Genomic DNA, 14,120 nt, shown 5'->3' with positions numbered 1-14,120 from the left:
TATTCATAAATGTGGATTCCAGTTTTGTAGCAAAAGTGAAAAATGAAAAGTAACCACTACTGATGTAAATGTTGACCAGTTGACTTATGGTATATGCCATTTGATTTCCCTTTTAAAAATGTGAAAACACCTTTTTCCAACCTTTATGTCAAATTCACTGGGAAACTGGAGACTTTAGCTTTAGAGACACTGCTTGTGACTATCAGATGTGACTAAACAAAAATGTATATGTTTTAAAGGGTCCGTATCAAACTCATTTACAATTAAACGACTTTATTTTGGGGAATCTGCTTAAAGCAGCTAAAAAGATGTTTCAGTGTTTTATGTGGGAGAGAATAGCTCTTTTCACACCTGTTCAAAGTGTGTGTAGATGTAGAGGTTGAAAACCCTAAAACAATAAATATACTCTTCAAATAAAAATAAATTCTATATGTGTGCTTATGCACATCAAGCCTTTGTTGCGGAATCAGCAGAATGAAGACAAAGCCAAATTGCCCTTACACACACATAGCCTGTTTCGCCTTTGTTACTACCTATTTTGCCCCCCCCAGAGGCATATAAGCAGTGGATCGACTTTAGACACTAATGTGCAACAAAAGGCACATCAGTCTCAGCTTGAAAGACGTGTGAAAAGGCCTTGACTGATTCAAGTTACAATGCGAGAGCTATTTAGGAAGAAGTGATAGCCCAACAAAACAGGAATGCATCTAATCTGTGTACGGTGTGCTGACTGTTTGTGTATTGTGGTTGGCTGAAAAGCGTGTTGCATCTGGGCGTGGAGCTAAATGAAGCTGACTGATCTGTGCATCTCACGGACAATCGATGAGCTCCGGGACAGTCCTGCTGCAGTCCACAGAACTTCTGTGCTTACTCAACATGTTTTCTTTTCACACTCTCAGTCTGTCTGTCTTTGTCTTCCTCGCTTTCCTTATTTCACCGTTAAGAAACAGAGAGAGGGATTTAGCATGCATTTAAGTAACGGCACTCTTTTTTTTCTTCTTCCTCTTTTTATCTTCCATTCTTTTCCATTTTTTCTCAGAATCTCTCTGGTCTTGTCCTGTCGCTCGCTGATTTGTCAGTGAGCATGGGGCAGACCAAACACGGGGGAACAACACGGGGTGGATGCCACGAGAGTGTAGGATAAAAGGAAGAGAAAGATGAGGATGATAACTGATTGGTGTGTTTTGGGTAGTGGAAACTGGGAGAAAGGTGGAATAAGTAGATAAGGGGAAGATGAGAGAGCAGGGTGATGGCAGATGTGGGACTGATATGGAGATATACGAGAAGGGGTGGCGGCTAGCAGCGTGGAGGCTGTGCGGTGGGGCTGGCTGGTGAACTAGCGACTTTGGCAACAGATCAGATGAAGATGCTATCAGGGCTGTGATAGGAACAGGACTTGATAATCAACAAACAGGACAAACTGCTTTGGTCTAACTGACAGAGTCAACTTCTCACCCTGACTCACCACTGAAGAGTAAGGACAGGAAGGAGAAACCTAAGAGTTTTATGTGCATGCTCAGACACCTCATACATCAGGTTTGGTAAAGCTCATACATAGTAAAGCATAGCAAACACACTTCCATGCATTTGTCAGGCTGTTTAAGACACCTCTGCAGGTAACTAGTGAAACAAGAATCCTAAATCAGCCTCCTATAGGAAGAGGGAAGAGAAAGGCAAGGCTGATTATTCCTTCAGAGGAGGAGAAAAGAAAATGTCTCTGCATGTGGTAATCTCAGCAGAATACTAATGCAGCTAGTGGCTAGCTACACCACACCCCAGCTGCCAACTGGAGCCAGCTTACCAGGGCTATCTCACAATCTGCAAAGGTGGACAAAGAAGTAGTAGAACACAAACAAACAAAGTGCTCATTTTGGATTGAAATAAGAAGAAATCATTCTATTTTTCCTCCAATTATCCTGAATACAACTCCTAAAACTACACAAACACATGGGTTTGAAGTAGAGCATGCCGTGAATGAACCGAGCTGGCAAGGACAAAACAGACATCCATGGAACTCACATAACACACACACACACGGACAACTCCTCCCTCCCAAGTACACACTGGTGCATTACTTTAGCACCAACCCTCCAAGGTGCAGGTTAATTAAAATATGATGACACCTCACCTCTTTACATATTTCCCTGTTTGGCTGCGTCCATCCATGCAATCCCACTTCTCTGTGTTTCTCCTTCTCTCTACTGGGGGAATATGTGACCTTGCCGGAGACTTGAAAAGTCCTGGCTATTGATTTTAATTACTGCTGCTTGTCCCATCGCAGCATTATGGTTATGGGCCAAAGAAAATGGCTCCGTGACTTGTTATGGAAACAAAACCACACGGAAAGCCAGAAGTGCAGAGTGAAGAAGGGCTGCGGCTCATATTGACACCAGTCATACATGGAAATATGAAAATGCACACAATCTTCAGCATATGCACACCAATGCTCACAGTCTCTGGTTGTTATCTGAGTGGTGACTGCTCCTGCTCTGTAGCTGGCAATTTGTTTTATCTAAATGGTACCTCCCTGTGCCTCTCTCCTGCCCATCTCTTGACGTGGCACAGAGCTGTCGTTCCCAAACAGAATTATCGCTGCGTGGGATGAAGGGGGGAGAAAAAAAGCTGAGAAGCTCCCCCAGTATGATAACACACTCACACATAGTTTTACAATTCAGTGATTACTGAGACATAGAAACAGACGCACAAGCAGGAGTCACACACTGATACAACACCCCAAACTCAAACCGTATGTGAGCTACATCAAGGTCATTTCTTTCGCAGCGAGCTGTGGGACAAGTTAACCTCTAGAGTGTCTCATCGCAGCCTTGTAGAATAAAAGAGGGATGAGGAGCAAAGACAAATGGAGAGTGAAACACTAGATACATTCAGAAAGTGGATAACAAACAGAGAAAGAGACAAAGTCAAAGAGACACAGACCAATAAAAAAAAAAAGACAAGTGGAGAATACAAAGGCAGGTGATTTCATAGGCAGCCTTAAGCGAGGTGTCACTTTGCGTGGCAGAGCTTTTCTACCTCTTAAGCATTGGTAGCTACAAGTTCTCTCTCTGATTCTGATGTCTCCAGTGTCGAGATGAAGGCTTATAAATTGGTGGCTTTCATACGGGCGACACTTTGTCTATATTTTCAAATCAATCAAGCGTAGAGGACACGCCACTCAACGCTGCTCTGAGCACTCCCACAAAGACAGAAACGTACAGGGCGAAACTCACCAGGCCCGAACACAAACACACACACACTGCCGCACTCCTTTTCTTTTCTACATCACTGTTGTCACTTCAAGCTTGTCATCCCGTCAACTGTTAGTGAGGTTAAATGTCTCCCAGTGTGTCCGCATAGCTGTCAAGCTCCACAGATTCCCACAAGCTCATTTAAAACAAATAGTAAGTCCGCTTGGCAAACGTTTCACATTGAATGACGCATTTCTTTACCCCCTCTCTGTTACTCCCCCAATAATTGAGGAGGCATTATTCCCTGGCATTTCTAAAATGATGCCAGATGTTAGACAGGCTTATTGTTTTTAAAGCACGGCTCCATATTTTTGCTTTGCATGCTAAGTGAAGCAGAAAACAGCCTCTGACTTATCTCAGCAGCATCAACCATGCTGGTATCGTCATGTTTGAGGAGGTGAGCACATATGTGTGTTTGCGTATATTTGAATGAAAAATATCATGGCAGGCATATATATTCTTGGAGCATCCATCTATTATTTATATATTTATCTTTTGGATGCAAATCAAGTTGCAACAAAGCTTCCTGGAGGCACCGTTACTAGGCAACCTGTGCTGGCTTTGTAAATTGGTTGGCCTGCCGTATATCATATGTGGTGGTACAATATATCTATTTGACTGCAGCTTCGTGAGAATGTGTCCTTTGATTAGGACTAACCTCCACAACCAGTTGGAGGAAAACAGATATACAGCAGGAGGCCATTGATTGTGATTTGGCCTCTCAAAAGAGACTTTGCATGGCATTAATTTCTGCTGCCTTTAGAGGTGCAATTCTGCTGCAGTATGCGTGTGTGTGTAATCATAAAGCAGAGGAGACACACACTGCACTCGGTTTTTAATGGTGTGAAATAAAAGGGGATTAATACCACTGGTGGAATCCTCTGGCTAGCAGCAGTAAGGTTTTTGCAGGAAGCAATAACACTTGTGAGTTATGGACTTTCCTGTAACAAGGGAGCTGAGAGTTGCTCACCTGTGGAGACAACAGGCCGTTAGCGGCTTTCTCTGGTCAGAAACAGCCCTCTGATGAGGCTGAAACGTGACGAGAGTAAAGGCACTCTCACCTGATGGTAGCATCAAAACACCCAGGAGGTGTTCTTCCATCAGGTGGCTTTTTACCCGCTGCTTATTGTTAGAGGCACTGTGAAAAGCTGTTATCTCCAGCCCTCAGTGTTAGCTCTGATATTCACGTATTTCTGGCAAATTTAATTAGCTGATCTGTCACAGGATTGGCAGCTTTTAGACCTCAATGAATTTCAAGGTGAGTTAGACGAATCAGCTCGGTCAATATCAGATCATGCTCACAGCACTTCACCCAAGCACACATTATGCTGCAGGCATAAAAATGCAAAGTTATTTCCATAAAACACTGAGAACAGTCATAAATCTTGGAGCCTCATCTAAATAAAGCACCTTTGCTGTTTGTAAGTAATCCAGTTTGTTCTGCTCATGTGCTTAATACAAAGGGAGTGGTTGTGCAGGTTTGCATGTCGGCCGTTTTTATCCCTGTATGCCTGACTGAGTGTCTGTAAGTTCTTAAGTTTATCAACTTTATAAAGTCTTCCTTCCATGTTTGACATTCCAGCCTGCTTTACTGCTAAGTTGTGAAAAAACATGACCTCACCCATGTAATTGAATCTGTTTTAAAGTCTGTTTCACTTTCTTTTTTTTATAAATACAAAAATATCAAATAATATCAAAGTTTCAAAAATAATTTATGAGAAAAGATAAATATTTCTCATCTTCTAAGTGGCTGCAGTGGAAACATGACGATGAAATAAAAAAATCAGTGGAGGATTAACAGCAGCTGCTCCAACTGATGAATCCTGAAACAGGAAAAAATGAGGAAAATGAATAAATAACTTACAGTGAATAAATAACTCTTCCTTTTTTTTTTTTTTAATTAGTCATTACTGTGTTAGCATTACAGTTTCTATCTATGATCAGAAGATGGTTCAGTAAGTTACTGGATGTGCCCACGCAGACACATAAACCTAAAATCAAAGCTAAGGTTTTTTTTTTAAATGTTATCAATAAGGAGACATGTAGTGGCCGATCTAAGTTCAGAGCAGTGTGGCAGTGCCCAGATGCACCAGTAGAGGGCCACACCTTTGAGTGAGAAGTGACCTGCTGGGTGGTGAAAGCCGTCAGAGAACTCAAAAGGAGTGAGAACTTTAACATTTTCAGAAGATAATAAGGCATACAATGAAAAGATGCTATTTCCTTTAGGAAAAAAACATATATTGAAGGATGCAGGAAAGGAGAGGGACATGCTACAGAAACTCTTAAGCTTTATGATGAAAAAAAAAGCTAAATGTGCCCCCATCACATCCCACAGGAGCTTTAGCTAGACTGGGCATGCTGAGTCTGGTGGGTCTCCCCTGCGTCTTGTGGGGCAGCAGGGCAATTAGCGCAGAGCAGATGATCACCGTGCCCTCGCCACACTGGCGCCACGGCTCCCCTATGGGGCAACAGGGCAGGTGCACATTTGTCTGGAAAAAGGGAGGTGCAGAGAAAAGCCACCATGTGAAAAGTAAAATCTCGCACACACACACACACACACACATATGCATCAATGGGATGATCTCAGCGTTAAGCCCCTGGTGAGAAACGGTGGGTGAGCTGGTGGGAGTGAGAGGAGATGAGCAGGCGGTGGGCTCGTGTATGTATGTGTTTGAGGATGGAGAAAGACGAGACCATCCACCTATAATTGTGTGATGCAGCATTTCCCAAAGTGCAACATAATACTCCCATTACATTATCTACAGTATGTGTGTGCGTGTATGCAAGTGTGGAACAGGACAGACAGACTGGCGCCGGACTGAGTCGTTATAATAATAATAGCCAAAACATGCACAGAGACATAAGATACATTATTAAGGTGTATGATATGCAAACAGCAGGCTAATCACAATGTGCTTAATGGTGGCAGCGATCGCGTGGGCTTAACAGAGTTAAATCACTCTTTTCTTTTCTTTATCATTGAATAATTCTTTCATTTGATTTAAAACATGCCAAAAACACAACTAGTGTGGATGTTGTACTTTGGCCACACTGCTGTGACTAAAGGGTGCATTATTTGTTTAAAACAATGAAGTCACTGCTGTATGTATGACTAATTATCATAAGATGAGAGAGAATCGTCTGATCTCAGGCCTGCAACAGTTAGGGACACGTTGTCTAAGATTACGCATCAACATCAGTGCTCCTGTGTGCTGTGTGTGTGTGTGTGTGTGTGTGTGTGTGTGTAATAAGGTAACAGAGTGATGAGCTCATTCTTTGTGGAAATTTACACAGCGAAAGGCAATGCAACTCATATGACACACTCTGAAATCACTTTCCATTAAATTCTACACAGGGATGAGCTCACCTCTTGAAGCCATTACTCCGATCAGAGTGACTTGAGGAAAAATTACCACCAGATTGAATCATGCAATGACGAGCAACATAAAGAAATGAATAATTGATGCGGTTGACTTTTTTTTTTTTTAAATACACCAGTTCACTTGCCAAATGTTAGGCTTGTTAACAGCTCTGAAATGATTATTTAACCGTTAAAAAAAGAAAACATTCCCAACGTAATAATGATACAATATTTCTTGTTTTATATTGAAATGGGTTCCCTTCAGAGGACTGCTAAAAAAAAAAAAACTGAAAAAGAACAAAGTTACGAACAATCTGAAGAATATGGACAGTGAGTGTTGACCGGCGATGTTCTGAACCAAAGGGATGTTTTAAAAGATTTTTAGAGAGGCTCACAGTTGCGGTACCAAGCAAATGTTTGGGCGCCCCTTTCTGTGCGTTACAGATGACATGAAAAGGTTAAAGATCACCAGTAAATTAAGAAATAAATGAATGAATTCACAGTAAAACCCTCAGCTTCTGCTTTTTTACAGTCGTGTGTCGTGGAATTTTTTATGTGTTTAGTTACATTATCCTGTTTTTATCGGCAGATGGTGTGATGATGGTGTGATGTTTGCTTCCAGACTGCTTTTTACCTCCACCAGTAAAATATCCCCTGTGCCACGAGATGTAAAACTTGTTCTTTGGACAAAAACGGTGTAATCTTCCTCTTTCAAACATGCTTTTGCTTTATAGGCAATGAGTCCCGTTTTTTTAGGTCTTTACTAAGCTTGTGGGAAAAGATGTGGGAAAAGTATTCTCCTCATGACCACAAAAGGCATAACTGGACTGGGCCAAGAATACGGAGGCTGTTTACAAGGAGGGCCAGAGCCGGCTCTATTTCCTGAGGAGGCTCTGGCCTGAGGTCATTCAACGTATGTAACATCATGCTCAGGATGTTCTTCTGCCTGTGGCCATCAGACTGTTGAACTCATCTACCTCAGCTCGTGAGAGGGTCAGTGGAAACACTGCGTCCTGAGGCCAAAATGCCACTTATCCAAATCACTTGTTTGACTATTGCACAGGGCTGTATGTTTTATATACCTTCAGCACCTACCTACAAATGGTAATTTTGTTAATTTCTTAATTGTATTGTATTCAGTTACTTATGTTATTTTATGTTAGCTTTATTTTACTTCTATTTCATTACTATTTATAATAAAATTGTAATAAGGAGGATATAGCTACATGACACTAACAGCAACTACCCATATTTGAAGATTGCTCTGTAGTTATCACTAGACGGCATTGGGTGCATTTCTGCAGCAAACTTGGTCCCTCAGTAAAGACACTTAATAATCTCTTCAAGTACAAAATTAGAGCGCACGACAATAGAGACATTCTCCACAGTTGTTCAAGGCATGATCAGCATGAAAAAAAAAAAACATGCCGTAGCTGCCACAAGATCAGCCAAACTATATTCATACACAATCTCTATCTATCACTCAGCCCCTCCTTCCATCCCTCCTCCCTGAGGGTAGGGACAGTGTTGGCAGAAAGATGCCAGCCTGTCTGCCCACATTTCCCTTGGCACGATGGCTGCAGCTGGGGGTTTGCCTGCCCTGTCTCCCTCCATCTTCCCCAGTATATCACACATAGACGTGCACACACTTCATGTTCACAGCTTGTAGCCAGACTGGTGTCACCATGTGAGTGCCAGAGGTAGCAGCACCCACCAGGGGGAGGGGGGGGGGGCATGGGAAGGAACAGGGTTGGGTAGAAAGGAAGAGGAGATGCCTTGATGGGCACTTGGGCTCTCAGACAGCCAGATGCTGCCAATTAACTTCTCCGGCCGCCATGGGGCTATGGGGAGAGAGTCTGGCACCTGTACCATCAACTCTCCTCTATCCAAACACACACATTTCCTTGTGGCACTAATGTGTGTGGCTTGAATAGAGGATTAATTTAGGGCCACATGTCACTCAGACACACAAGGTCTGCTGTTCAGTAACTGCTTAACTCTCCTAACCTAAGGCCAAACTATCTTCCCTTCCTTCCATTTCAGACTCAACTGGGCTAAAGTACAAGTCAGTGTGCAAGAAGACAAACATGTGCAAAGATATGACTGACTGCACCTGCAGGTAACGCTCCCAGGTACGTGGCAGGGAGTGTGTTCAAAACCTCTTGGAGAGCTTGCCTCCATTCTTCTGTTCTTCCTGCTGCCTGTCTCATCATGCGATCACATAATGATCCCAAGCTATTGATATCAGGGCTCTGTGGGATCCATAAAATATTTTTGTTTGATTTCTAAGATTGTTCTTGGAGACTCATGCTGGATTTGGGGGGGGGGCTTTTGTTCTCTTGTACAATGAGTTTTAAATCAATCAAATGCCCTGTGATGTCACTGTCAAATGGATAAGAACCCTCAGAGTGCCTAAAAATGTTGCACCATACTGTGTATGTGTGCATGTTTGTCCATGTGTGTACATACTGTCAGGCTGTGCTGGTGATTATAATAGACAGGAGGAATTACAGGCTATTACAGAAGAGAGCCTGTGGCTGCAGCAGCCAGAGCTTTTCTACCCTTAAAGGCTTATGGCTCTCAAAAAGCCAGCCTATTATTCCCACCGCAGCACACAGCTGCCTGCCGAATGTCAAAGATATAAATATATAAAACAAGCATGAATCTGCACTGTGATACAATACTCCTATTTTACAGTTTCATTTGAAAACAAAGTGCTACCCATTTGTGACGGGGGGAAGAAAAAAAACAGGCTTGGTGTTTGTCTGCAGGGTGAGACTGTTATTCACAAGGGACAAATTACTTCTTTCTATTATCCTGAAGACCCTGTCAGCATGGAGAGAACAAAGCACAAACAGCTTGCAATAGGTACAAAGAAATCTAGTTTAAATCACTAAAAAAATCAACAAAGATTATAAAGACTGCGTGAGTATCAGTAGCATCCAGTTTACCCTCAGGCTAACACCAGAGGAAAAAAGTGGACCCGCCCTGAGACTATTTCCCGGTAGTAGTCAGTTAATCAAACCACAGATAAAACAGTGGCAAAATCTCTTGAAAGTAACTAATGGATAGCAGGATCAAAGGAATGAGCAACTGGCTGTTATATGTAACACATATAAAATACTAATCAAACACTTGATTAAGGGTTTAAGTTGAAATATTGTCAGTAGCTGCATTTTTCGAGGCTGGATCGGTACAGTGAAAATCAGTGATGGCTCTGGCTCTGCCACTTGCTCCTCCAAATGTTAGTCTGAAGTGACACGGAAGGATTGGTCACGATAAAAAGTAACTCTTAACACAAACTGAGAACAATGGAGCACCTGCACTTGAGAAGTTTTGTTCCCGATAGGCTTCTCATTTCTGAGGGACAAAGCAAACAAACAAACAGAAGCACTCTCACAATCATTCTCAGCACACCGACCTCCATCCACGCACACATACAGAGCCCCGTCTATCAGATGAGCTCGCTCTCTGACCGTTCTGAGTGACAGATGACTTGTCACGCAAATAAACGGGAGAATATTTAAGTGCAGATTGAAAAAGACGGGAAAGGAGAAATTGGGAATAGAGAAAAAAAAAAAGAAAAAAGAAAGGGTAAAAATTGCTCCATTACACCGGAAAAGTAAATCATTCGATGTGCCGGAGATCACAGAGTGGCATTTACATCAACATACGTTTCTGTGTATGAGCGTAGTTCACTCTGCCTCCGTCTTTGTTATTACACTTGCTCTCTTTCTCACACATATGCTGAAGTACGACACACACATGCACACACACACAAGCTGACCATCAGAATCCAGACACGGTAAAAAGCTGTGAGGCTGGATCAATGTTTGCCTCTGGTGATTAGTCTTAATTGAGGAAAAAGAGCTATGGGAACAAAGCAACATTATGACCTTTTCCCTGTCTGAATACACTGCGCGCTAATAAGACACATTCACATAATATCATACTGGGCAGAATCGTCTAACCACATCAAAATCACTGCTCCAATTCTCATAGGAACCATATGCAAATGGATATTACAGACAGAAAAACAAAGCCCTCAAATAACCAACTATCCCTGCCATGTTTTTGAGTGCGAATGGCAATTTCCATTCTCCTGTCGAGTGTGTGCTGATTATTCTATCAGACAAAAAGAGGTCCATGTGCGATGAAAAGATTGGCAGTGATTCACATCGTGGTGCTGCGGAATGACTCGTCTCTCTTTCTGTCTCTCAGAATTTCTCTTTTCTCTCGCCTTTTAACATCGTCTCTGTTTGTCTGCCTGTCTGCCTTCTCTGTGTGTGTCAGTGTCTGAATGAGTTAAATACCACTTGTCAGGAGTGGGATGTTTGGACTAACTTGAGATAAGAACAAATGGGCTAGACAGTTACATGTTATTTCTCACTGCTGCTGGACTGAGGAACAAGGTTGCGGTATAGAGGTATTACATGGAGCAGTGGCAATAATAATATTGAGGCCTACGCTGTAGAACGCCGATGCTACTGCAGACGTTATATAAGAAAATCCAAATCACAGCAAAGGGACAGAGATTCTACATGTAGCTCCAAACAATATTTCACAGAAACTATGGCTGATGCCATTAGCATTGGTATATTTGACTTTTTCCTCTCAACATTCTGCTTAATTGGACTTTCGTTCCAGTTTTATTTGAAGTGGCAACGGCTAACTGAACCTGAGATTGCTGAGGCAAGTAAAACTCCATGTACTGTACTTAAGGAGTAACTGCTCCAGTAGCCAAACAATATCATTTGTGCTGCCTGCTCCGTCCTCACCCTGCACAGTACAGCACTTCGCAGTGTAATAAGGTGCAACTGTACATCACTCAGAGCTCTCTTTGTCTTCACACGCCTAGCGCAAAAGCGGCAACTAGCCGTCTTGTAGCAGTTTGATATGATTGGCTTTTTTTTTTTTTAAATGATTGCTTGCTTTAAATAACACCCCCCCCCCCAAAAAAAAAGCAAAACAATTAGAGAAGCAAATCACTGTGAGGATGTGTTGCAGCATATTTGGCTCCCGTGTGACAGCGATGACCCAACATGTTTTGATGCAATTAGGAACATGCTAAAAGCTGTTATGGTCACAAATTGGCCTGTGATGGGCCCAGCGCTCTTCTGAGAGTATTCAGTGAGACTTGAAATGTGTCTGAATGATGTAAATTAAGAGTGGAAGAAGCTGCCAGGTGATAGGTTCACAGAGACGATCACAACTAACGCTGAGGCCGTGTGAGCTGATTTTTACAAACTCCAAGAGCAACAGAGGCACACTGCTTCTATAATTAGGATAATTACGAAACAGAACATTTCTATTTTTTTCAAACGAATGTGTTCATTCGCTGTAGAGGCCGCAAACTAGTTTCCTCACATGCAAATACAAGAAAAAACTGGAAACCAACTGGTTGATCTGGTAAATTTATGCAGTTAAGCACCAGGGTCCCAAACACTGCTCCATGCTGCTGGCAGTCATACAGAAAAACAGTGCCACAAGTCTTTTATTCATAACCTTAAACATGACCCATACTGGCACTCTGTAAATAACAAACCCTACAAGTGGCCGGAGGGAGATACGACTCAAATCTCAAGTTTTCACTTTTAACACACCACAGCATTCTTATAAGGAGGTAGAAATCAGGGAGGGGGCCTATGGCATGTTACACAAAGACCTTTCAATTTTTCATGAGTTTATGACATATGTTCAAGACCAACTTATGACAATTGTTAACATATCATGTTATGGATTTCCTGTGCATAACTAGTTCATTAAAATAAAAAAATCTTAAAAATTGAATTGCTTTTACTAGGTTGCCAAAGTCTGGCAGTGCTGACCGTGCTGCATGTCAGCTCGCTCCACCAAGAAGTAACAGATTTTAATTTTACTGTCAGATCTTCTGGATAGAGGGATAGCATAAGTGGTTGACACGTGGTGCCCCATGTACACATCTGAAGCTCCGCAGTGCAGCCGATCTGGGCTGGAGTCCTGTTAACATGCAAACATCATCTCTGTGGATGACTTTTAGCTGGTTGCCTTGGTTTAATATACACACAACATGCTGTGGCAGAATTGGATTGGCTGGATTTGGGCAATAACTGCTTGGTCAGGGTTAGAAAATGATCACCGTTAAGACTAAAATACAACACAGCATCAATTTGTGCTCTTTCACATATGCAGTTACTCCCACGACCAACAGAGGTTGTATATTCTTTGAATAAATCATCCATCATACCTGCTGCATTAACATTCAACCCACAAAAAAAGAATTTGGATCATATTGTCGGGTAAAATCTAAACACAGCGACTTTAGCTCGCATTTGCTGAAAAACTACTGTTCATATGAGGAAAAACAACATCTGCTGTAATCAGATCAGATGTTGTCAGACCGTCACTGCTTCGGTCTCTGCTTGATAGCGTGCCTTTCCCATAAATAAATAGGAAATCTGATCAGTGATCAGAGGCGGTCGAAGATAAACACAGCACACATGAAGGTCACAGGCTACAATAGTGATAACTTGCCGATACTGCGTACCCCCCTGGCATCAAACTGCAAAACCCTAGATGAATTCCAAACTGTGTCCGATGTATAAACATTACACACAGCTTTGAGTTGGGGTGGCAGTTTATTCTCGCTGTGTAATGGGTGACACTCACGGCTGGAACCAAAGTCCGTGAAGTGCAAGGTTGTACACGGGCCTTGAGCATTGTCGAAATACTCCGAGCCTACCCAAGCACAATGGCACCACAGATCTGGTATAGACACCGACAAAGATCTACAACTGCTGCTATTGTGCTGTTGATGTGCCGCTTTCAATACACAGCTGGTGTAGACAAAGAGTTGAGCAGTGCTCTGTGCTCATGTGTGAAGGAAAAGAGGGGGCAAAAAGGGCAAACGTGGAGAAGGTAGCACTTGACCACCCACCTTTCATTTCCTCTGAAGGGCAAAGAAGTAAACATCTTTAAAAACAACAGCTTCAAAAACAGGCTATTGTGCTTACTTTCGATAAGATACAAAGGTCGAAATATACCGCAGCGGGGGCGAGTCTACAGAGTGATGAAGAACAAGATCAAGATAAAGGTAAGTTTAGATTGTCGTGAAATGTTTCAAGCGTGGAAAAAATAAAAAGACATGTGGCATCCCTGCTTTCAATGACCTGTAATAGCAGTAAGGTATAAATGATGCTGAAGGAGAGCACTAACCTTTGGCTACCGTTCCCCCTGAGTTGGAGGGGAATCAAACAACACAGAGCCTGACAAACATACAACCATGGTTCATGAATGACAACTTTCAGGTGTTTAACTGTAAAGGCTTTCTTCTTGAGCATAAAATGCGATCACAATCTCTTTCAAAGCACTGCTCTTAAATATGCAAAGAAATTGCCATAATCGGGTATATCTGGAGCTAACTGATGTTTAACCACAACGTTAGTTCAAGGCTCATTTCAACACAGAACCCACTGCAGGGCAGATGATGAATTGATACCCTCTGAAGATGACACTCCCAGGAAATCGATCCC

General features: G+C 42.4%; 1 protein-coding gene across 1 annotated transcript in view; it reads right to left on the bottom strand.

Moving 5' to 3' along the window:
* The window catches only part of LOC140311949 (cytosolic carboxypeptidase 6-like), a 265,883-nt gene that overhangs the window by 135,571 nt on the left and 116,192 nt on the right, over window positions 1-14,120 (bottom strand). The gene's annotated exons all lie outside the window — the stretch shown is intronic.

Source organism: Leuresthes tenuis, unplaced genomic scaffold (genome assembly GCF_036924035.1).
Source record: "Leuresthes tenuis unplaced genomic scaffold, fLeuTen1.0.hap1 SCAF_7, whole genome shotgun sequence".
Taxonomy (NCBI): domain Eukaryota; kingdom Metazoa; phylum Chordata; class Actinopteri; order Atheriniformes; family Atherinopsidae; genus Leuresthes; species Leuresthes tenuis.
Note: the sequence above shows the minus strand (reverse complement) of the source record. Positions and strands in the feature narration are given on the sequence as shown.